Below are 26,067 nucleotides of genomic sequence, written 5' to 3'. Positions count from 1 at the left end.
GCTGTCTGGTTGTAGACTCCAGGCTCTTAGCCAGTACACCTCCTATGTAGTCATTGTCACTGTCATGGTGACTCAGAGGTGGAAAGCAAGAGGTAGGTGCCTGTATAAGGTGACTCCCAGGGTGTCCCCACTGCTGAGCAAGAGGTACCTGCCAGGAACAGGTTGCCATTCCCCAGAAGTCTGGCCCCTCTCACTCCCTGGTAGTGTACAAAGGGAAGGCAGGAGGTGATAGGGAAGCAGGAAATGGCATTGCCAATGGAGCCGAAGCCTTCCTCCTGACTGGGTTCCTGCTGGTTTCTGGGTAATGGTGCCAGCTCTGCTTGATCTCAGCAACTTCATCTCTTTGCCCTGCCTAGAATCCAGGCAAAGATAAATCCTCTCCCCAGTTCCAGGGCCAGGAGGGAGAATCTTAATAGACCAGCTTGTCTGCCCAGAGCTTGTTATCACCCTTGGAGAGGGCCATGTTCTAGGGGATTCAAACTTCTTCTCATAGGCTGGGCAAGACTCATCTTCTGACAACTTGGAGCAATCGGAACCCTAGATGCCCACAGAGCTGTTGACTGGGAGCAAGCGGTGGAGCCTGGTTCCATGAATTTTTGATGGACTTCCCTACTGAAGATATTAGTGTGCCCTTAAAGGTGGATAATTGAAATTCAGATTTGGATATTCTATTACTTGGCGATATTCTTTATGAGTCTGCTTTGTGTTTCCCAGTGACTTGGTTGCAGCTTTAGTGACTCCATTATGGAGAAAGATATTGATTTGTCAGGGTGGTGTCAGGAGCGCTGCTCTGATGAAAATTGATTTATCTCTCCCTGAGCAGCTAGTGTTTTTAATTCGTCTTTGCCTCCAACAAGGTGTGGCGTAGGTGTGAGTGGGGGAGGGTGCCTCCCCTGCCTGGACTCCGTTCACCATTACACACTGTAAATAAAGCTTGGGGTACAGCACTGGCTACGTTTTTATGCTCTGCACTGAGAAGATAAAATAGCTCCTCATTTGCCCTTGCTAGTGTTTATAACATTAGTGTTCATTCCTCTTGTCCCCTGACACAGACACACGTAGTTGGGTGTGACGGATGAGGACCATGGGAGAAAGACTCGCTCTCTCTAGATGAGAAACAAGCCGATATCGAAGTGGCAAGTGGAACTGGGGAGGTCTCCATTTGCATTCCGATGAACCACAGGGAATAACTTTTAATTGCAAGACTTTGACATCCCTTGGCTCATTCCTTCATCCATTCTGGTAGTGTGGTGGAGTCGGCTGCCTGGGCTGGACACTCCCTCCCTTCTGCCCCTTCTGCCACTTTCTATCTGCATGTGCTGAGCACCTACTTAATCTCGTTGAGACTCAGCCTCCTTGGGAATACCAGGAAGATAATGATGCTTGACTGATAGGGTGGGTGGGAAGAGGAAATGAAATGATGCAAGGAAGTTCTTAGCACATTGGCTGGCCCCAAATAATACAAATACGTATTAAAAGGCAATAAGTAAAATAAATAAAACAGATGAAATAAATAAAAGAAGATAACAATCATTTGTTGGGTACCTGCTCTGTGCCCATTTGGGCTTTGTTCATACAGAGATGGCTCCCTGTAGCAAAGGCACTGAGAGCCCTGGTAGAAATGTACTGTGGCCTAGGGGATCCCTCTAAAAGTGCAGAGAAGGGCATCATAGGAGGGAGAAGGTTCAGAGAAGACTCCTGAAGGAGGTGATAGCTGAACTAATTCTGAAGAAAGTAAATGTTTGTTATGTGAACAAGAGAAGCAAGGCAAAAGATGATAATATGTGAAGTTCCTTAGATGAGTGGCATCATTTGATGTTGGAATATTTTAGTAGGCTTGGAGCAAAGGGTGCATGGGAATGTAGGGGCAAGAGGTGATCTAGGGTGATGGTTGCAGCCTTCATCATGAAGGGTCTTGAGCTTAGACTCCTTTGTCAATGTCCTGAAGACTCAGAGGAGCTGTTGCAACATTTCAAGGTCTTAATCAGGGGAGGGGCATGGTAAGATTGATATTTCGAAAAGGTCCCTCCAGCATCAGTGTGGGTTGTAGATTGGAGGGCACTAATGTGTGGCAGGGACACTTACTTGAAGGTCTTTCTAATGCTCCATGTGAGAAGAGAGGATGGACTGAACTAAGGGCGTGATGGTGGAAATGGGTCAGAGAAGGCTGATGGGAGAGACAAGAGAGAGGGGTAATACTGGGACAAGGAAGGTTGTGGGGCTGACAAGAGAGTAGAGGTGAAGTTCCACTCCAGTGTTTGGAAGGATAGTGGGTGCATTCATTTCCTGGGCTTGCCATCACAAAGCCACAAACTGGGTGGCTTGAAACAACAGACATTTACTGTCTCACAGATCTGGGACTAGAAGTCTAACATCAAAGTATTAGCAAGGCCATGCTCTTTCTTCAAAGCCGGGGGATCCTTTCTTGCCTCTTCTAGCTTCTGGTGATGCTGGGATCCTTGGCGTTCCTTGGCTTATAGATGCCTCGCTCCAAACTCTGCCTCTGTTGTCACATGGCTGTTTCTCCCTGTACTCTTCTCCTCTTATTAGGAGGACACCAGTACTGGCCGGGCACGGTGGCTCACGCCTATAATCCCAGCACTCTGGGAGGCTGAAGCGGGTGGATCACTTGAGGTCAGGAGTTCAAGGTTAGCCTGGGGAACATGGTAAAACCCCATCTCTACTAAAAAGACAAGAAATTAGCCTGGCGTGGTGGTGGGTGCCTGTAATCCCAGCTACTCAGGAGACTGAGGCAGGAGAATTGCTTGAACCCAGGAGACAGAGGTTGCAGTGAGCTGAGATCGTGCCATTGCACTCTAGCCTGGGTGACAGAGCAAGACTCTGTCTCAAAAAAAAAAAAAGAAGGACTCCAGTCATATTGAATTAAGGTCTTACCTTACTCCATCCAGTATAATCTTGTCTTAACCAGTACATTTGCAATGACCTTATTTCCAAATAATGTCGCCTTCTGAGATACCGGGATTTAGCATTCCAACATATCTTTTGGGAAGATACAATTCAACCCATAACAATCGATCCTCTTCTCCCCCTACCCCCTGAAATAATGTGTCTTTCTGATGTGCAAAATACATTTACCCTATCCCAACATCTCCCAAAGTCTTAACCATTCCAGTATCAACTCTAAGTCTAATAGCTCATCTAAATGAGCCACATGCGTGTGCACAGACACACTCCATACTGTATCAGATTTCCACTGAGCTGGGAAAAAAGCAGGAGGAGCAGTGGGCACTGGAGAGAGGCAGAGGTGGGATGGCTGAGGAGTTCAGTTTTAGATGTGTTGAATTAATAGCTCTCACAGGACACCAAGTGAAACCGCTAGTAGGTAGTTGGGTATTGCTTATCCTTATGACTTTGTTATCCAGTTCCCCCATAATTGTCGTCAGAAAGGAGCTCAAATCTATGGCCATATTGCCTTCAATGTGCCAGATCTTACATGATCTTGGAAGTTAAGCAGGGGCAAATCTGGTTAGTACTTGAATGGGAGCATGGAGCTCCAGAAACCTCATGACAAAAACTGCAATTGCTTTGAGGGCAGGGGTGCACAGGAAATGTGTGAATGAGGAATGAGGCTGCCTGCTGTTCTGAGGTGCATCTGGAGAAGAGAGAAAAACAGGTGGAATGAGGGGTTCTGGATGGTTAACCAAGGCTTTGAATGTTAATTTTTCTATTCATTGGATAACATATGTTAGTGATCACCCTATGTTAGGCACCATTGGAGACTTCAAAACAAACTGTCCACAAATCCCATCCTCAGAGTTTACAATCATAATGGATGGGAAATGTGGCTGGACAGGAGCTTATAGTCCACAGTTGTAACACAAGGTAGAAAGTATGAACCAGCAGAAGGAGTGAACTGATAAATTGCTGTGGGAATTCATAGAGAGGGGGACTGGGCTCTTCCAGGGCTGGTGTGTGTGTGTGTGTGTGTGTGTGTGTGTGTGTGTGTGTGTAGAGGGAGGGAAGCTCATAGAGGAATTGACTTTAGAGCTGGGCTTTGACAAATGAGTCATATTTAGGCATGAGGAGATGAGGTCGTGGAGGCTGGCTTTGGAGGCACACAAAATGAGAGGTAAAGAGAGAGATCCTCTAAGCATTAACCTGGGACCATAGTGCATTTAACAGGTAAAAATAGACATCAAGCTGTATACAGGTTGTATAAAAAATTAGGCTAACAAAGCAGGGTTTTTGTTTATGCTGTCTCACTTGATACAGTAATGCTTTGTAGAAGAGGTCTTGTTTTCCCTCTTTTCAGATAAGGAAACAGAGGCTTGGGAGAGTTAGGTATCATGGCAAGCTCGCACAACAAATGGCAAAGTTGGGACTCGAATCAATGTCATTTGACTCCAAAGCCCATAACCCTTCTACTATGTTCCCTTTATTATTACTCTTCTCTCTTTCTTCCACACTGTGATTAAAACTTGCTTCCTTTGTAATACTAGCCTAGAAGGAATTCTATGGGCTCCACTGAGTAGCCACAACTGGGGAAGAAGATGGAGACAGCTTATAGGATGAAGCTTTTCTGTTCCCTAGCTAAGCATCTTTCCTGCCACACTTTCCCGCCTCCAACATGGAGATTATGGAATGGGCAAGAGAAAATGTCTACATATTAGAATCCCCATGAAAGATCATCTGGCTGTCAGCAGAGTGAACACAGCCAGGGCAGGACTGATTCCTATCCATGCTCAAGACCACTTGAAGCTGCTCCAGAAATTCAGGCCTGGACAGCACAGCCTTAGAGCACCCATTCCCTGAATTGGAGCCAAACAATCTGGACATCTCACAAGAGACCTGCAGAGATATAAGGACATGCTCACCTCCTGTGTTGGGGGAGGAGTGACTCAGCTGGCTGGAGCACAGTGGCCAAGAGGGTCAGAAAATCTTGCTCTATTTCCTAACCCTGACCATCCTTTGCTGCAGGACAGGGGACCTGGTCATAGATCCAAAAACAATAATCACAAATCCACCCTACATCCAGGAAAGGGACCAGATGCATATCCTGCTGATAGTGGCCAAGAACATGGCTGGTCTGTATGTCTAACGGGCAGTGCATGGTGACTGCATTGTATCAGCTTTAATGGGACCTTCTGGAAGAAATGTAGGTGTGGGGAATTGTAGAAGATTGGTCTTTGTTTCCTTCTCTGATCAATAGTCTCCTGCACCCCCACTCCCAGCACATACACATGAAATAAAATAAAGAAAAAGAAAAAACATACTACTAACAATAGCACTGTTTTTCTTGAATTCTTATGATGTGTGAGATGCCATCCTGAGCCTCTTATATACATTAACTCATTGATTCCACTGATAGCTCTGTGAGGTGTATACTATTAGCATACTCATTTTGTATACAGGAAAACTGAGGCTTAGAAAAATTAAGTAAACTTTCTAAGATTATACAGTCCATTAGTGACAGTGGAAGATTTGAACCCACGGCTGCCTGATCCAGGGGTTATGCTCTTAATCACTATGCTTAACTACCATGACACATGAAAATGAGCCAGGAGACCCCCCAGCCTGCCACCAGAAGAAGAGCCTTGAAGCCTTACAGGATTCTCCAAGGTCCTGGCTAAGAAGTTGTGCTAGAGAATGGCCTTCAAGGGCACTGCAGAGCTGATTTTAATTCTGAGGCCTGGATAGTGTAATGTCCTTGAAGCTGACAGGGAGATTTGCCCCTTGCTGTTATTTATCTAATCTCCCCAGGAATCTGCTCCTCCTCCTCTGTTCTCAGTCTTGGTTAATGATGACATTATCTAGTGGATCTTCCAAACCAGAAACCTCAGAGTCATCCTCAACTCTTCCCTCCTTGTTAAGGCCCCACCCCCAAATAATCCATCACCAGTCCTGCCAATTGTATCTAAGAAACATATCTTGAATCCAGCCTTTCTCCTCTCCACCCCCACAGCTATGGTCTGAGCCCAGGACTTCAGCATCTTCTGTCCGGGTGATTGCAGTCATGTCTCTTTAACTAAAGCTCCTTAACAAAAGCCCTTCCAGTTTGGACCCCAGGTTCTCTAGGTTACCTCTCCTGATAACACATCACACAAGACTCCTGCTTCAGGTACTAAATTTTCCCTTGAATTGAGGTGCCCATCCATGACTCTCAGTCTTTCACAGGCTATTCTCTCTGCTTCAAATGTCCTTCTTCTGTTTCAACACTGGGGAAACTCCTGTTCATCTATCAAAATCCCAACCATATACCATTTCCTCTGTGAGTTCTCTGCACCCTCACTGCCCTCCCTGTGCTCTGGCTATACTCACTTATACATATGGTTCGCACAAACTGGGCTGTTCTATAGTTTGTCTGTTTATATCTCTTTCTCCCACCAGAGATAAGATCTTATTCATCTTTCTTTCCTATACCCTAGTATACTGTGTAGCCCATATAGATGTTATATAAAGACTGTTGGTTAAATGAATGAAAAATCCTGACGGATTGATGAATTGAAGGGATGAATCTGGGGAAAACAATGGAGTCTGACAGTAACCTGTGTGTGTGCACGCTTTCCATATACACAAACCCATGATACATATTTCTGGGTGCATGTTCTCTGCCAGAACATATCATATAATGCACTACACACACACTACATGCTACACACTGCACCCACTTATTTCCATGCACATATTGAACCAATGGCTGGTTCACATTGCGTATACCCACCCACCCACACACACACATATATTATACCCCCTACTCCCCCCACACACACTTGCAAAAGGTATCGGAGTCTCAGAAGGAATTCTTCGGAGTCTCAGGAATTTTTATTACTGCTCAGAGGTCCAAGATTCTTAACAGAATCATGCCAGGCGAAATGCTGCCCTTTAGGTAAGACGTACTAACAACAATCACAAGCTTGTGGGTGGCATCTTTTAAATCTCACCCCTAGGGAGAAAGACAGGTGGTCTAGGGAGAGAGAGAGCAGGCAAAAGCTTTTTCAGAGACTTCATGAAAGCTGATTGGTAAGAAATGAAAGAAAATGCCACCACCAGCCTCACTGCCACCCCCTGACTAGAATGTAAGATTTCTTTAACACCTTAGCAGACATACTCCAGCAGGAATTACACCACCTTACTGGCCCACACTGAGGGATGAATCACTGCCTTAAAGTCTTTACTCAGAGTGGGGTCTTCTAATGAGGATGGAGACTCACACGAAAGAGTGCAAAAACTGATACTAAGTAAATTCCCAGCCTTGTGCTAGGTTCTATCCATTACCTTCCTTAATAGCCACCTGAGGAGGGAGACATTATTGTTCCCATTATGCAGATAAAAAACAGAGGTCTGGAGAGAGAAAGGCATTTTTCTGACATTATACATATTGGTAAAACAAGGATTCAAACCCAGGTCAATGAGACTCTAATCTTGGTCAGTCCACTTCGCCCATTGAATCAAGAGGGAGGAAGGTGCTCAGAAAAGGGATGGCAGCAGACCTAAGGTCAAACAGCCTTCTCTGTGACTTTGTCAAGAGAAGTCTCAATACTCTCTCACACCAAGAGGCTTGGTTGTTAATCTCATGCTGTTCCATGCTGAGTATCATATACTTTCCCTTTCTTCCTGCCCTTCTCTGGGTTTGTGTCTCTAGTTTGGGGCTTCAAAACCCATTTAGAGTGAATCCCATCAGCCTTCTCCCCATTATGTGCTGTCAAAATTGTTATGTGTTTGGAACACATTTTCCCTTGTGTATTTATATGTACTCTTTGTGCTATATGGATAAAAGCAGAGATACCTGAATAAGGGGAGTGTTGGTCAAGTTACAGCTGAAATATGGTGTTTTCAACTTGTTAAATTCTAAGTGCCACATCCTGCAAGAAACATTATCCAGAAGAGGGAAGCAGGATAGGACAGGGTCTAGGAACAAAGCCATATGAGGAATATTTGGAGGAACTGAAAATGTTCGGCCTGGTTAGACTTGCAAATGTTTGAGCAGCTCCAAGCCACACAAGAATAGAAGTTAAGAAGAGAAGGAGTGCTAACAAATGGATTAGTGAATGAATGAAAAACAATGAAAGCCATCAATTAATGGCGTTCATCTCTTCAACATCTATTGAGAATCCACTGTCCTCCATACTCAGCACTAAGGTGTGTATGAAATGGTTTCTTTGGGTGGTAGGCAACCTCCAGTCCCAGGAGGAATCCAAGCAGGGGTTGAGTGACTACTTTTCAAGGGTAGCATTAAGGAGACTCTAGTACTGAATGGATGATTGGAAAACATGAGTTCTAGGGCACTGCAATTCAGATTTCCAAAGCTCCTTAAACATAGAGACAGTTGCCTTTTTTTTTTGTACCATTCAAAACACTTAATGTAGGATACTACATGCTCTAATTGTTGACAGGTTGGTTGGCTAACATAGCACATGACTATGCTATCCACTTGGATAGTCAGGGTGTGCAATGGGGTGAAAAAGCGAGTAGTTGTTTTCCATGCCCCAAGAGAATTAAATGAGAAGAGGGCTGAAACAAAAGCAAAATGGAGTTGGCTCTAACGAATGTGTTGACCCTGAAGGTTACCGGTCACTGAAATGAGCAACGGAGGGAAAGTTGTTTCTCTGTTCCAAGTTGTTCCTTGAAATCTCTAGGTACCCAATTCCGCAAGACAGTAATCACAGGGTGCTCATTAGACATAGCCCTAATCTATACGATCAGAGCTGGACAGAATTATTCAAATTGTCCTGGCACCTGCTGGATTTCACTGTCTTAACTGATTGCCCTGCCCCCTGACCTTGTGTCTGCCTCCTCTTACCCACAGCTTTTGGTGGCTCTAGGCGATTTCTCCATGAGCTCTAGGGAATAATGCTGGCTGTGTCTGTGCCTCCAACCTTTGCATCATAGGCTGAACCTGCCCCTCACTTCTCAGGATAACACTTAACCCTCACTCTTTTCAACACAGAAACATGATTCTGGGAAAAAGAATGATGCTAGGTACCAGGTATTGGGCAAAGTGTAGTACATCCCTGACTTGCTTTTAGGCCCCCAAAAAATCCTTTCTGCAGAGGAAGATCTAAGAAGTTAGAAATGTTGCCAAAAACACACAGCAAGTAAGTGGCAGAGTCGGGTTCAACTGGGTATTATTTTTTCCTTTTCCTTGCTCCAAATCTCATGTTCTTCCTACTTGATGGGAAAAGGGCTAACCCCACGCAGAAGTCTCTCTCTCACCCTCACAGACCTTCCCAGAGCCACCTGCTTGGGTTTAGAGTGTGGGACAGAACATGCCGTCTTCCCAATTGATGAATGCCAGCTGTGCCTCCCTTTGCTATGAGCCAAGAGTTGTGCTAAGGGACTGCTTAAAGTGCAACCATTTAAAGCACTTTTCCTAATCCTGTTCAGGTTTGTTTCATTCAACTAGGTGCAGGCAGGAAGGACCAGCCAGCTTGGACAACTGCACTGCCAATTTCTTCTTGATCTAACAGCATCTGCTTCAGGGAATAGTGTGTTCTGAGGAACCTCATGAACGAGCTTTGCGCCAAATGAGAAATTCCACCTTGTGATGATCCTTCCTGTCTCCTCTGAGGCGTAGTTTCTAAACTATAGTAAGTGCTCAGCAAATAGATGGTGGATGACTAAATGCAAATCTGGTGCCTCAAGCTCCTCATCTTTTAAATGATAAAGATAACTGTATCTTCCTAGCAGGAGGTGAGGACCAAATCAGCAAGCTCATTTTATTCTTTTTTTCTTTTTATTTTTTCAGAGACAAGGTCTCTCTCCATTGCCCAGGGTGAAGGGCAGTGGCCCGATTATAGCTCACTGCAGCCTCGAACTTCTGGGCTCAAGTGATTCTCCTGCCTCAGCCTCCCAAGTAACTGGGACTACAGGTGCATACCACTGCATCCGGCAATTTTTTTTTTTTTTTTTGTACAGACAAGGTCTCGCTTTGTTGTTCAAGCTGTGCTTGAACTCCTGAGCTCAAGCAATCCTCCTGCCTTGGCCACCTAAAGTGTTGAGATTATAGGCATGAGTCACCATGCCTGGCTTAATTTTCATCTTCCTTTTTTTTGTGTGTTTCTTAAGACACAGTTTCGTTCTATTGCCATAGGCTGTAGAGCAGTAGTGCAGTCATAGCTCACTGCAACCATGATTTCCTGGGCTCAAGTTGTCCTCCCACCTCAGCCTCCTCAGCAACTAGGACTACAGGTGTGCATCACCATGCCCAGCTAACTTTTTGATTTCTAGTAGAGACAAGGTCTTGCTATGTTGCCCAGCCTGATCTCAAACCCTTGAGCTCAAGCAATCCTCCTGCTTTGGCCTCCCAAAGTTCTGGGATTACAGGCATGACTCATTTTTTTTCTTGACACATACTCGACACTTAGTAAATCTCAATAATATTATTCTCTCTCCACCCCACTCCTCCAGCTTCCTTCGCCCCTCTCTTTGGGCAATGTCTGGAAGCAAAGAGCTCCTCTCCTTGGGGTTGCAGACTACTCACTTCAGCCACAGGGTCATCATACACTGGTCACTTGGGGTTTGTTGCACAGAGCCCAGGTGAAGATTTCACAGTCAAGATTCTGTGATCAAGGTACTGTTGGTTACTTGAAACCCATCAGTGCTTGGTTAGCCCCTGATGAAGGTATTTCATGCCTGATGCCTTCCACTCTTTCTCATTCCCCAGTCTACTTGACCCTACTCTTGATTCGGGAAATAGGGACATAATTGATGGCAAACCAAGCTAAGAGAGTATAGCTGCTCAGCCATAAGACCATGAAGTAACATTAATAGGTCTCATCCTATTAAGTGTGTCCTGTACTCTTAGCAATACTGAAGCTAGAAAAATCATCCCACAATATCCCACAGACATGAGCTTACAGTGTCTTACGGAGGGAGAACGTTCATCCTAAGAGGCTTCAGGGAACATCACTATCCAGCCTGTAACAAGGCCTTATCTTGTAAATGTCCAGAGGACCAGGGAAGGGTTGCTTTCATGTGCTGGCTTCACTGCAGAGCCTAGGGATTAATATATAAGGCATTCCGTGTTGGTGAAGCATTTGATGTATGGCTGGTTTCAGCTAAGAATTATGTGGTCAAGGAGTGAGTTTCTCATACTTAGCCACCTCCTTTGGCTGCCCTGTGATAAACACACTTGTGTGTGTGGGCTGAAATTTAGCTTTTTTTTTTTTTTTTTGGCCTGTCTTGCATCTGAAAATCTACAGAAAAGTTTGGAGGTGGTGGAAGCTTAAGAAGGATCATCATTTGTACTTAGTTAGTTAGCTAATACATTTATCAGGGATGTCTTTTTTGTTACTGAATTTATTATGATGAGTTCAGTATTTGTTGGCGTTCTAATGTATTTAACTTGCACTATGATCATATGAGGTAAATATTATCACTGTTTTACAAATGTAAAAGACTGAGGCTCAGATTATAGGTAAGTTGCTCAGTTTCTTAAATTTAGAATATGAAAGAGATAGCGTTCAGATTTTAGTCTTTTCTATTCTGAATATATTATTTTTTCCACTAAGACAGACCAGTGCTTTTCTTCAAATACAACTTTATAACAATAATGACTATTTTGGGAAATCACTTTTAGTTACTAATACTTTAAAAAAAGTATTTTATATTCCAAGTTCCCATGAGCGTTTTTTTCCTTATGGTTATGCATTTTAATATAGTTATAATCATTACATAGAAATATTTTGTATTCTATTGTCTTGACTTAATGCTATAGGGTATGCTTTTCCCAATATCACTAAATAATCATTAAAATTTATAAGATGGAAAAATAATCCATTGGGTTAACTTCTCATAATTTACTAGAACATTCTTCTATTATGAGCCACTTTGTTTTTTTCAGCTTTTGCTATTATAAATAATGCTACAGTGAAGATATTCATACATAGATATCCTTTTCCCAAGGCAGTGTTTTGTAGAAGAAACAGGGGATTGGAATCAGACTGCATTTGAATGCAGATTCTCCCTTATAATGGTGCCATATCAGGTAAGTCACTTAGCCATTGTTCTAATTTCCTCATCAATAAAATGGGAACAATAAGTTTCAAAGGCTTGACTTGCGGAATTAGCAGCAGAATAACGTGCATAGCTCAGAATAGATAGGCAATAAATTTTAGTTACACTATCCTATTTGGAAAACTCCATAAGTAGAATGTCAGAGTGCATATACTTTTGAATTTTGACACCTACTGTAACATATCTTTTCAAAAGGGTTAGAACAACTTCTGCTGTCACAAGCAATGTATAAAAGTACTGTTTTGCCACAGACTCAGAATCCGTTTTAATTTTTGGTGCCTATGTACATATATAATATAATTATATTATTATATTATATAATATAATTATTATATTATATATTATATAATAATTATATTAATAAATATATATTATATAATATATACTATATATATTATATAAATATATAATAAATATATAGTTAATATTACATATTATATACAATACAATATATAATATATTATATACAATATATTATATAATTATTATATAATATATATTATATAATATGTTGTATATAATATGTAATATTAAATATATATATTTTTTGAGATGGAGTCTCGCTCTGTTGCCCAGGCTGGAGTGCAGTGGCATGATCTCTGCTCACTGAAACCTCTGCCTCCTGGGGTCAAGTGATTCGCCTGCCTCAGCCTCCTGAGTAACTGGGATTGCAGGTGCCTGCCACGATGCCCAGCTAACTGTTTTGTATTTTCAGTAGAGACAGTTTCGCCATGTTTTCAGGCTGGTTTCAAACTCCTGACCTCAAGTGATCCACCAGCCTCGTCCTTCCAAGGTGCTGGGATTACAGGCGTGAGCCACCGTGTCTGACTGGTGCCCATAATTTTGAAAGGGTAACAGGATGGGAATGAAAAGAGCCCTGTGCTCTTTACTAGTGAAGATGCGGGACTATATGATCACAAAAAAATGAGTCACAAAGCTTTTGAAGGGCAGAGACTGATTAGGGCCAGCAAGGCTTATAGGTAAGCCATATCTGACTAATCAAATCCCCTTGAACCTAGGGACTGATGGGATATAAAGAATCTATTCTTGACAGGAAACATTATCTGACCTCAGCATGGGTGCCTGGTAGACACTGCAAAGCCTTCCTAACCGATGATTTTTTTTTAAGGAGAATGTGTCATCTGATAAGAAGGCTTAACAAGATCCTCTCTCAAATTGGATTTGACATATGCCTGGCACTTGGGCAGCTGAGCCTTCCCTCCCCAGCCAGCTCTCTGCAGCTACAGCCCAGGGCAGCAGGGCCTTGTCCTGCCTGCTGCTGGCACAGCTGCTAATCCCAGGCTAATGATCAATCCTGAGGCAGCGGCAGCAGAGAGGCCGGGAGAGCCAGGGGCAGGGAGAGGGCCAGGAGGAGCCAGGTTTCCTAGGGCAGTCACAGAAAGCGGCCTTCCCAGAGTTGTTCCTGGATAGGGATTGGGCCAGTGCCCTGGGTCCCTATCCTAATATGGGCAGTGCCTTAGAAAGGATTCCAGAAAGAGAGAAAAAAGTGGTTGCTGGGGCTGACTTGATACCCACGTTTGTTCGTTCAGCCTATAAGCCCACCCTATAAGACAGGCAAGATTGGGGACTCTCTTCTCAGGACATCTCCTTAAGGTTGTTCTTGATTTTCTTTCATTTTATTTTTATTTCACTTGTGAAAAAGATTGGAGGGAAGGGATACATCAGAGGTGATTTGTCTTGGATGTTCTATTTATCAGAACCAGACTGAAAACCTCAAGCCAAAATATGAATTTTAGAAATACTATCCCGTACTATCTCATGTCTCTCTCTCCGTCTCTCTCTCTCTCTCTCTCTCTCTCTCTCTCTCTCTCTCTCTCTCTCACAGTCATAAAATCTATACGGTATTACGGTAGATAGATAGATAAAGAGAGAGAAAAACTTATTTTCAGTGTTACAATACCTGGACTCATGTCTAATCCACGACTGCTGTGTGATCTTGGGAAAATCTTGCCTCCACATTTTGATTTTTCAGCTTAAAAAACGAGAGTAGCATATATGAATGAATAAGTCCTCAAGGAGAAAGCCTTAAAGGCCAACATACACATGAAAAGATGCAGATTTATGTAACAGTGATATTCCATTTAAAAGCTGTCAGATAGCACATGTGTTTGGGTGTGTGTAACGTTACCAAGTGTTGGAAAGGATATCGATCAAGAGAAATTCTCATTCATGCTTGATGAAAGTGTAAACTGGCAAAACTACTTTTTTTTTTATACTCATATAAGTGAATGCTTATATGGTAAAGATAGATGATTCTCATAGTCTAAGATCTAGGAATTGTACACTTACCTTTGCCTTGGAACATACATGTACATAGGAGACATGCACAGGACTGTATACTTTTGGCATTGTTTGTACATATGAAAAATCATAAACAACCCAAGTGGGAACCCAAAAGCAGAATGGAAAACTAGATTTTGGTATTTTCCTGCCATAGTACATTACAGAGCAATGACAATGAATGAACTAGAGCTATACATATCGTCTACATGCATAATCCTCAAAAAACAAAGAGCCAAACAGAAAACAAAATAATAAGTTGCAGAAGTTGCCAGAAAAGATAAGAAAAGACATAACTAACCGCATGTTGCTCACAAGAAATCCACTTTAATAGGTTAACACATAGGTTGAAAATAAACAAAATATGTTGAAAGTAAAAAGATAAGAAAAGATATTCCATGCAAACACCACTAACCATAACCAAGATGTAGGGGCTAAAATAACGTTAGACAAAATAAATTTCAAGATAAAGAGTATTATGGATCAGAAAAATAGCAGATTAACATATAAGGGTCAATAAGTCAGGAAGATGTAACAATTATAAATGGATATGCACTTAACAGAATTTCAAAATACAATGAAGAAAAAAATAACAGAACTAAAATCGAAATAGACATATCTGCTATTAGAGTTGATTTTAACATTCTTCTTAGTCATTGATAAAACAGTTACACAAAGAATCAGCAATGATATGAAATATATGAATGACACAGTAAACTGCTTGGACCTAGTTGACACTTATAGAGCAATAAACCCAATAACTGCAAAATCTTTTCAAATGTACAAGGAGTGTTCACCACGGTACACCGTATAATGTAAATGTCATAAGCAAGTCATAGTATACTTCAAAAGTCTGAAATCTTATAGGGTAATAGGGTAAGTTATATGGCAGTGGCATAATTACATTTGAAACCAATAAAAATAAATATTTTGAAATTAAACTATGTTTATAAACAATCTATAGGTCAAATAAGAAATCACAAGGAAAAATTATAAAATATTTCAATCTAAATGATAAAGACAATTTATCATATCACAGTTTGTGAGAAGCACATCTAGGAGTACCTACAAATGTATAAAAAATGCATGAACAGGATATTTATTGTAGCTTTATTTGAAATTTCAAAAAATTGGAATCTGCCTGAAAGTTTCAGCAGAGCAGTTCTGTTGAATAAATTATGGTACAGTCACTCAGTGAAGTATTATGTAGTTGTTGAAAATAAGGAAGATTCTTGTGAACTGATATAAAATGATTTCAAAGAGGTATTTATAAGTAAAAAAAGCAAGGTACAAATGAGCATACATGTAAGAAAAAGGATAAGTAAGGAAATATTCACATATCTGCTTATCGTTACATAAAGAACATAAGAAAGATAAACTGGAAAATAGTGAAATTGGATACCTACAAGGTGTGAGGTGAGGTGGGATGGAAAAGTATGAGAAGGAGTGACCCTTTTCTAATTATGTATTTTCAAATGTTTGACTTTTGGATACATGCTAATAATAAAATGTCAATATAACCCCCAAATTAAATTAAAGCCAAAAAATGTAGAGAACCCTAAAACTGAAAGCAAACTAACAAATGAACCTAATTGGTTTTCAAGTTAATACCATAACTAACTGGAAGGGAATAAAGAACAAACTATTTCAAATACCATATGAACACAACTTGTGACTACCTTTAGTTTTGGTCAGATTGGAGTTGTGTTGGGGGAGAATTGAAAATAATTGATAAACTCCTTTTAGCAGGTTTGCCTATCATAGTGTTTGAGTGAAGCAATTCTGAATGTACTTTATAAGTACTGTAGAACTGAACAAAAGAGTAAATGGTTTTGTTTTGCTTTGTTCTGTTTGAGACAGGATCTCACTCAGTCACTCATGCTGGAGTACAGTGGCGTGATCACAGCTCACTGCAGCCTCCACCTCCCAGGCTCAGGTGATCTTCTTCCCTCAGCAACCCAAGTTGCTGGGACTACAGGCAAGCACCACCACGCCTAGCTAACTTTTTATTTTTTTATATTTAGTTGAGATGGCATTTTGCCATGTTTTCCAGGCTGGTCTCAAACTCCTGGACTCAAGTGATCTGCCCACCTTGGCCTCCCAAAGTGCTGGGATTACAGCTGTGAACCACTGTGCCCAGACAAAAGAGTAGATGTGTAAATGATATTGAGGGTCAAAGTCCTGATTGTGAAAGAAGGTATACAAATGTAATATGGGACAGGAGAAGTCACAAAATAATCCTATGGGGGATGGATTGGAACTGGAGATATCTCTAAATATGCACATATGTATGTGTGTATATATGTTTAAATGATCATATATGTGTGTGCATGCATGTATGCATATCTAGGTTTGTGCGTATGTATCTTTATGTAAATATGCATGTAGTTATATATGTCCATGCATGTATTTTTTTAGCTCTGTTTGTTAAAGGGCCAAGAAGCAAATATACTCCTGGAATAACAAGGATAAATAGCACCCATAATTTTGTCTCTACTACCATTGCTCAATTAAAAAAACTAGGACTTTTCATATTCCAGGGCTGGAACTAGGGCAAAAGATTAACCTGGAATATCTTATTATGCAAGAAAATAAGAAAGTGCTTTAAAAAATGGTGGGAGGATGTCACAGGAACACAGGAAATAGCTTTAAGGAGTTCTCACTGACCAAATTTCTAAAAATTTGAACACCAAAATTATTAAGGATAGTAATGAATGATAAATCATGGAGAAATAGAAATGCATGAATCAATATCCATATTAGATTCATTAGGTAGGTAGATACATATATTGAATACATAGATTAGCGAGATAGATGAATAGATAGATGTGATAAATAGGTGCATACATGCATAGATGCAGACATACAGGAGAATGGAGGTTTCTTGCTGGCATTAGAATGCTGAGGCCCAACTAATCAATATGGAAGGAGTGCTGGAGCTTGGAAATCATCATTTTGTGATCATCATAGTAAAAATGGGCAAGAATAGTCAATGGATACTAAATCTAGGGAGGAATATTTTGATGAGAGAAAGATACTTCATATATTGATTGTCAGTTAAAAAAAAGAAAAAATCGATAACTATATTTTCCAAAAATTGGCAACACTTTGAATAAATGATCAAATTAACATCACCAATGAGGGAAGATGGACATTGTGTATCTCCAATTGTGATATCCTAAGATAGCGTATGACCTGAACCTAATCACAAGGAAACATTAGACAACCCAAAATGAATAACTTTCTATTAAATGGTGGAAGGACTGTATTTTTCAAAAATGTTATTGTCGTAAAAGATAAGAAAAGACTATGGAAACATTCTAGACGATGTAAGGCTAAAGAAACTTGACAATTAGACAGGATCCTGTACTACAGGAGAAAAAGACATCATAAAAGGCATTTTTAGGTTAAATGACAAAATTAGATATGGATGGTATACTAAAGTATAACATAAATGTAAATGTATGAATTTAATAATTGCAGTGGTTATGTAAGAAAGTACTCCTACTCTTGGAAAACACATTGAATTATTTAGTGATAAAGATCTACAGTATATATAACTCACCTTCAAATGTTTCAGAAAACACACCCTCACGTATACATAGTAAGAACAAGCAAAAGAGAACTTGAAATGTCAAGAAATATTAACAGAGGTGAATCTGTACAAAGATTATTTTATTGTCCTTTTTATTTTATTTTAATAACTGTCATTATTTTTTGTAATTGTTAACTACTATCCAAATAAGCAAGGGATGAAGCTAATTCAGTGCTTAGAGGAAGCAAATGTTAAGGTTGAATGTTTATATTAGGAACAAAGGTATAAATTATGATCTAAGTCTCTGCCAATAAAGACCAAAAATAAAAACAGGCAATTAAACATAAGTTAGGTAGATGAAATAACAAAGATAACAGCAGAAATTTTAAAAAATAAAAAATAAAAAATCAAGAAATCCAGAAATTGCTTTTGAAAAGATTAGTACACTTGATAAACTTCTAGCTAGACCAAAAAACATAAAGAGGAAAAACAGAAGTTACCTATAACATAATACCGGGAATTAAGAAATTAATATCATTATAAATCCTACAGATGTTAAAAGGATAAAAAGAAAATATTATTTTAAAAATCATGCAGGAAAGTACTACAATTCAGATGAAATGAGCAAATGCGTTGAGAAAGTCAACTGATCAACTGCCCAGAAAACCAAAACTAACACAAGATGATACAGAAATTCTGAATAACTATACCCATGAAAAAAAATGAATTTTTAAATCAAAATATTTCAACAAGTAAACTCTTGGTTCCAGTGGCTTCACAGGTGAATTCTAGCAAACATTTAAGGAAGAAGTAGTACCATCTTTCACAACCTCTTCCAGAAAATAGAGGAGGAAAAAGCATGTTTTCGCATCTTATGAGTTGATTTTTGATATCAAACCATGACAAAGACATTACAAGAGAAGAAAATATTCTTCATTAACATAGATGCAAGAATCTGTAACAAAATATTTTTCAGAAATACATAAAAAGAATACTATATTATAGCCAATTAAATTTTATCTCAGGAATACAAGTTTGGTTCAACATTTAAAAATCAATGTAATCTGTATAATTAATATATTACAGTTAAAAACATATATGATCATCTTAATAAATAGAGAAAAGGCATTTAAAAATATCCAGCACTCATTAATGACAGTAATTCTCAGCAAATTAGAATAGCCATCCTCTAGCAAACTAGAATCTCAATTCTGATAGAGAACATGTACAAGAGTCTATTGTTAATTCTTGATGGGGAAGCCCTGAATGCTTTTCCCTTAAGATCAGAAAAAAAGACCAGAATGTTGAATCTTCTATTCAATATTGTATGAAGGCTCTAGCCTGTTCAATAATGCAAGGAAAACTAAAAGCATAAAGACTCAAAAGGAAGAATTTATTTCTAAAAACAAAAGTTTTATTTAACTAATTGAAATTCACAGATAGTATACAATTTTATAAGAAAAGCCTGAGGAATGAACAAAGAAAACTCCTAGAACAATTTACATAAACCTAACAATATCTCAGACTATAAGATGCATATGGAAAATCAGTTGTATTTCTATATATTGGCAGAAAGCAATAGAAAATAAAATTAAAATTTTATTCACAATTTTATAAAAATGTAAAATACTTGCTGATAAATTTAACAAAAGATACGTGAATCCTCTATATTGAAAACTACAAAATATTGCTGAGAAAAGTTAAAGAAGACCTAAATAAATGAAGAGATATACTATATTTGTGGGTTGGAAGATTCAATATTGTTAGGATGTCAAACCTTCCCACAGCGATCTATAGTTCAACATGATTCAAATCAAAACTCCATAAGGCTTTTTAAAAATAGAAATAGATAAAACAATTCTATAATTTATATGGAAATGCATATGACCTAGAATAGCCTAAACAATCTTGAAAAAGAAAGCCGAAGAATTCAAACTACTTGACTTCAAGACTTAAAGCTACAGTAATAAAGACAGTTAGATATTGGCATAAAGATAGACACATCAATCCCTGCAGCAGACCAGAGAATACATAAATAGATACACATGTTTATGGTGAATTACTTTTTGAGAAAAACAGCAAAGTCACTCAAAGGAAAAAGAACATATTTTCAACAAATTGTGCTGAAACAACAGGATATCTGTGCAAAAAAAAAAAAAAAAAAAGTGTGAGCCCAATCTCTGACCTCACACCACACACACCACATTTAATTAGGGATAAATCTTAGTTCTAAATATAGAAGCTAGAATAATAAGGCTTATTGAGGAAAACAGGGAAATATGTTTACAGGATAACCAAAAATGTCTAAGGCAAAACTCTGAAAACTCTGAAATAAAATAAAAAATAAATGATAAATTAGACTTCATAAAAATTGAAACAAACCAGGCGTGGTGGCTCATGCCTGTAATTCCAGCACTTTGGGAAGCCGAGGCGGGAGGATTGTTTGAGCACAGGAATTTGAGACCAGCCTGGGCAACATAATGAGACCCCACCTCTGTAAATATAAAAATAAATGAAAAATTGGCCAGGCACAGTGGCACATGCCTGTGGTCCCAGCTACTTGGGAGGCTGAGGTGGGAGCATGGCTCAAGCCTGGGAGATTGAGGCTGCGGTGAGCCATGATAGTGCCATGGCATTTCACCTTGGGTGACTGAGTGAGACAGTCCCCTCCCCCTACTCCCCTGCAAAAAATCAAAACAAACAAAAACTCTGATCAACAAAATATATCATCATTATTATAGAAAATAAATAGACTTAAGAAAATATTTTCAAAGCATATTTCTGACAGAAGGCTGCTATTCAGAATGTGTAAAGAACTCTTTCAACTCAACAATAAAATGACAATTTAATAAAAGTAAGCAAAAGCCTTGAACAATGAAATATCAGTTCACAATAATGGTTGGGGAGTATGTAGAGCAAATGAAATGCCTGTCCATTACTGGAGAAAACGTAAAATAGCACAACCACTTTGGTAATTTCTTATACCATTAAGAGAAACACTCCTTAATCCAAGAGAAATGCAAACAAATATCTACAAAAAGTACTGTATGAAAATGTTTATAGCAACTTTATTCACAATTGCCAAGAACTGGAAACAGCCCAAATGCTCACGAATGGGAAAATGAATAAACAAATTGTGCTATATTCCTACAATGGGATACTACTTAGCAGTAGAAACTAAGCATCTACTGACACATGGAATAACATGGGTGAATCTCAGAGACTGAAACCCCTCCCGCAAAAGGAACACAAAAGGCTATACACCATATGATTCTATTTATATGAGGTTTTAGAATGGGAAAATGTAATCTGAGGTGAGAAGGCCAAAATGATGTTTTTTTGGGGTGTGAGGTGGTAGGAGGAGAAGAGGAGTTTGAGCAAAGGAGGAAATTTTCTGTAGATATGAGTGTTCTGTATCTTGATATGGATAGGGATACATGATGGGTCTGCTCTGTCACCTAGGCTGGAGTGCAGTGGCACGATCTCAGCTCACTGCAACCTCTACCTTCTGGGATCAGACGATTCTAGTGCCTCAGCCTCCCGAGTAGCTGGGGTTGCAGGTGCCTGCCACCACACCTGGTCAATTTTTGTATATTTAGTAGAGACAGGGTTTCGCCATGTTGGCCAGGCTAGTCTCGAACTCCTGACCTCAGTGATCCACCTGCCTCAGCCTCCCAAATTGTTGGAATTACAGGCATGAGCCACCGCACCAGGCTGTATTCACTTTTTTTTAAGCATACGGTTATTATTTATTCATTTAGGTGTTTATAAAATGTATGTGAAAGTAGAACTGTAAGCTATAATTATTGATTGATGGGAGGTAGGGTATGGTGATGGCATAGGTAAATCAAGAATGGCTGAATGTCGACAATTGTTGGAGCCAGGTGATACATAGGAGTTCATTTTACTATTCTGTTTACTTGCAGACATTTGAATTTTTCCATAATAAAATGCATTCCTTAGAAAAAGCAAGCGACAGGATATATACAATGTGGTATCATTTATATCAAGTTTGAAAACACGTACAGATACATAATATTATTTATAGGCATACACTTGTAAATGTTAGCAAAAATAATCATGGAAATCATAAACACTGGATTGGAGATTGGTGGTTACTACTGGATGGTGCAAAAGGAAAGATTCACAGGCCTTTAAAATCTTTTAAATAAAATATGGTATTAAATCATTAAATTATCCTCTGTACATTCTTAGGCTGGCATATTTCATTAGAAGCGTGGGAACCCTCAAGGACCCTGGGTACTCACTTGACGTTGAGAGATGAGCCATGTGTTTGTTACCTTCAGGTGAGCACTTGATGATGTGGTAAGCAGAAAAAGTACTGTATGAACTGGAAAGCGTAACCAAATACAGACTTTTAGGGGGAAAAATGAGGGGCTTCCAGATCTCTAAAGGTCTGAGCACCGTTTTGGCAAAACTACATTACTAGTGGGTGGGCCCCTTGAAAGAGGGACTGAGCCTGGTATGTGTATGTGTCTCTGGTACTTAAAACAATACCTAAAACATTTGGGATGCTCAACAGCCATTTACAGAGTCAATGAATAGACCTCCTTGCCCCTGCTTATAAACAGCTGGCTGGGGGGACATTTAGGAAATGCTAGGATCATTTTAATAAGTAGTAACAAGAGCTGATGTGAATTATGTTTCGGGCATTTTATAAGGACTTTTGTCAGAATTAACTCATTTTATCCTGACAGCAACTCTATGAAGTAGGTTCTATTATTATCAACCCCCTTTTACAGCTGATAAAACTGAGAGACAAAGAAGTTAAATTATTTATTCAACATCACACAATGAGTGCTAGAAGGCAAGGGATTTGTCCCCATAGCCCTTATATTTGACTACAAAAATCCATGGCTTGCTATGATCAAGTAAGTTTGGATACAAGCCCAGGCAGTGGGGAGCAGCCCTGGCTCCCCAGGTGATATTGAGATACCTGGGAACAGAAAAAAGCCCAGCAGAATTCACTTAAAGGGAAGATATTTCGAGTTGAAGGGAGACGTAGTAAGAAGAGACAACAAGGGACAGATGGTCTTGGTTCCTGGGAGCCCTCAGCCCTCTCAGGGATGGATTGCCCTTTGGATGAGATCCAGGTCTTCTGTGAGTCCTGTGTTCCCTTCTGCATTGAGGTGTCTCTTCAAATCTCTCAGTTATCCTGGAGGGCTGGACACTCTTCTGGGCTGAGGTTGACAAAGTCTGCAGATAAATGTTCTGGATAAATAGAGCCTGCCCTGCTCCAGTTGCCAAGCAGAATGAATACAATGTGTTTTAATAATGAATGAGTGATTAATAGCAACTGCTTTGGAGAATTATGATGTGCCGAGCCTTACCGTGCCATGGAGCTGGGTATAAATGATGCTGGAATGCATAATCGGGACGTTAGCATCTGTTACAAACTGCATTATAAACAGGCTCCATGATGCTGCTTATCCACACCTCCCTGACATGTTATTATAACACTTCTCTTGAGAATGGATTGGGAGGGGGAAATATCATGTCTATTAATCACCAATTGATGAAAAAAAAGAAGGAGAGGAAGAATGTTAAATTAAGGTAATGTTACACATGGCTTCTCCCTCTCCTGATACTGTTTTTAATCCTGCCCTTTGTTGGTCTGGAGGGACAATGTGTTTGCGGTTCCTGGGGTGAGAGAATGTGGCCTGGTCAGAGGAGATCACCTTGCAAAGCAGGTAGAAAGTGTCTGGGAACTTGGATCCATTAGCAAATATCATGGGAATTCCCTTTGCTTTACCAATAAAATCCAGACCCTCACTAGGCATGTCCCTGTGATTTGGCCCCTGTATGACCTGCCAGTCACACATACCATATATTCTACCTTCCAGTGTTCATTCCAAGTCACACTGAACTATTTGCAGCCCTCAGAATGCTATGAGATTTCCTTCCTTCCTTCCTTCCTTCCTTCCTTCCTTCCTTCCTTCCTTCCTTCCTTCCTTCCTTCCTTCCTTCCCTCCCTCCCTCCCTCCCTTCCTTCCTTCCTCTTTTTTCCTTTCTTCCTTTCTTTCTTTCTTTTCTTTCTTTTCTTTCTTTCTTTCTTTCTTTCTTTCTTTCTTTCTTTCTTTCTTTCTTTCTTTCTTTCTTTCTTTCTTTCTTTCTTTCCTCTTTCTCTCTTTTTTCTCTTTCTTAATGTAGCTTCTGCTCTTTCTAGAGCATCACCCTCTTTCCTGTAGCAGGTTAATCTATTGCTCATCCTCCAAAGTTCTCTAAATCCCAGTTAAATGTCACCTCCTCCACCAAACTTGCCTGCTCTTCCTCACCTTGTTCTTGCCATCAGAGCATGGATCACACAGTATCACAGGGCATCACATGGTATGGAATCACTTATTAGTCATCTCCTCTGTCGACTGAGAGAGTTTGTCTTACCCAACTGTGCATTCCCAGAAATCACCTCTGGATGAGTGTAGAGGTTTCATAAAAGAAACAATGAGTGTTCAGATGATGGAAACCAAACTTCCAGTACCATTTAGTGTGATTCATATACAATCTCACCCTAATGATGCTAATTCATTCTATCTACACACAGTTACTGAGAGCCTCCTATGTTTTCTTTGAGGTGTTGCAGATAGAGTAGTGATCAAAGCAGTCTGAGCCTTTGCTTTTGTGGAGCTGACATTTTGTTAGGGGATTTTTCTGGGAAGAAGCATTACCAGCCTGTGAGTAACTTGTCTCCCAGGGCCCTTCCCTGAGCACATTCCCCCTCATTTTTCACATTCAACTCAAGCGCTGTAATCTTTAGAAAACCTTCCATCCCTGTTCTGGGCAAAGCTATAGTATTTCCCTGATTCTAAGATGTGCACTTTCCCATATTTTACTGTTGTTGTTGTTTTTTAATTGGGAATTTAAAATTTTGATGTCTGAACTGTGGTGTGTTCACTTGATGTGGTCAGGTTTCCTTTTTCTGCAAGCTGTTGTTAAGTCAGTAGGTGTCTTATCATCAAGATGTCTCTCGGTTAGGGAAATAAGTGAGTACCTAGGGGCTGTGCTTCCATGCGCTTTGTCTGCACAGTGACGGGCTGTTCACCTCATTGTGTCTGGTCACATATCTTTCTCCCTCACTGGACTGTGAATTCCTCAAGGGCAACCACGTCTAATTCAACCATGATTTTTCTTCAGCTCCAAACCCGCCCCTGACACCCAGTAAACATTCGCTTTTCTTGGGGACAAAAGCAATGCATGACAAAATGGAGTAAAGCTCTCCTGCTCTCCACATGATCAGATCTGGTAACTTCTATTTCCTATGCATCCTTTGAAATTTACCTCCAGAACCACTCCAATAGCGGGCAGCTGAGCACAGGTCCACCACATATTGGTGGAGTGGTCTGCCATGTTAATTCTGGGGCCTCAGAATCCTGACCTGTAAAATGGAACTGAAAATGCCCACCTCATGCAGTTTGGAGGAGGGTAAAGTGAGATACACAGTATTAATTTCTTCGGGCTGCCATAACAAAGCATAGTTGGGCCTCTGTATTCATGGGTTCCACATCATGGATTCCATATCTATGGATTCAACCAACTATGATAAAAAATATTTTTAAAAAACCACAATAAAAACTAATGATACAACAATTAGAAGTACAAATTTAAAAATAACTCCAATCTTTGCCTTGTCTTCACATGACCATTTTTTCTCTCTCACAAGAACATCAGCCCTGTTGAAATGGAGCCCATCCTACTCCAGTGTGACCTCACTTTAGCTTAACTGCAATGACCCATCTACAATGACCTTATTTCCAAATAGGATCATTCTGATGTTTGTGATTTCAACCTATCCGTTTTGGGAGACTCAATTCAACCCACAACATGCAGAGAATATTCTAGTAAATAATCCGTCTTCTTCTCTTCCACCCCCCTCCACTCCTATTTATGCCAACTCAAACTACTCTTCCTGCATCCTGCTTCTTGTCTGTGCCTCTCTGATGTGTATTGCTAGGTGTCTTTTTAAGAAAGTACGCCCTCCTTTTCTAACCAGTTGGAAGGTTTGTGAAGGTAAAGAGGAAAAAGCATCCTTATGGCATCTAAAAGACTGCTTGGCATATCCTGAGGTCTCAGTATGTGCTAATGGATTGGGTAATAACAAAGGAGCAGAAAATATTGATCACACTTTCTTCCACGCTGTCCTTCTCTCTAAAGTCCTTCCTCTGGGTGCTTAGAGAGTATTATCATTCTTATTTCAACTAGCCTCATCTTGTATGAGCTTCTAAGAAAAACATGAGTTT

General features: G+C 40.0%; 1 protein-coding gene and 1 long non-coding RNA gene across 2 annotated transcripts in view; both read left to right on the top strand.

Moving 5' to 3' along the window:
* LOC105485175 (acid sensing ion channel subunit 2) overlaps positions 1–26,067 on the top strand; it is a 1,135,324-nt gene that overhangs the window by 34,559 nt on the left and 1,074,698 nt on the right. The window lies entirely within an intron of this gene.
* The window catches only part of LOC105485173 (uncharacterized), a 28,409-nt gene continuing 14,841 nt past the window's right edge, over positions 12,500–26,067 (top strand). Inside the window, exon 1 of the long non-coding RNA XR_011615608.1 lies at positions 12,500–22,119. This is a non-coding gene — a long non-coding RNA (uncharacterized lncRNA). The remainder of the gene's footprint in view (positions 22,120–26,067) is intronic.

The sequence above is a fragment of the Macaca nemestrina genome, chromosome 17, assembly GCF_043159975.1.
Source record: "Macaca nemestrina isolate mMacNem1 chromosome 17, mMacNem.hap1, whole genome shotgun sequence".
NCBI lineage: Eukaryota > Metazoa > Chordata > Mammalia > Primates > Cercopithecidae > Macaca > Macaca nemestrina.
This window is presented reverse-complemented; position numbering and strand designations above follow the sequence as displayed.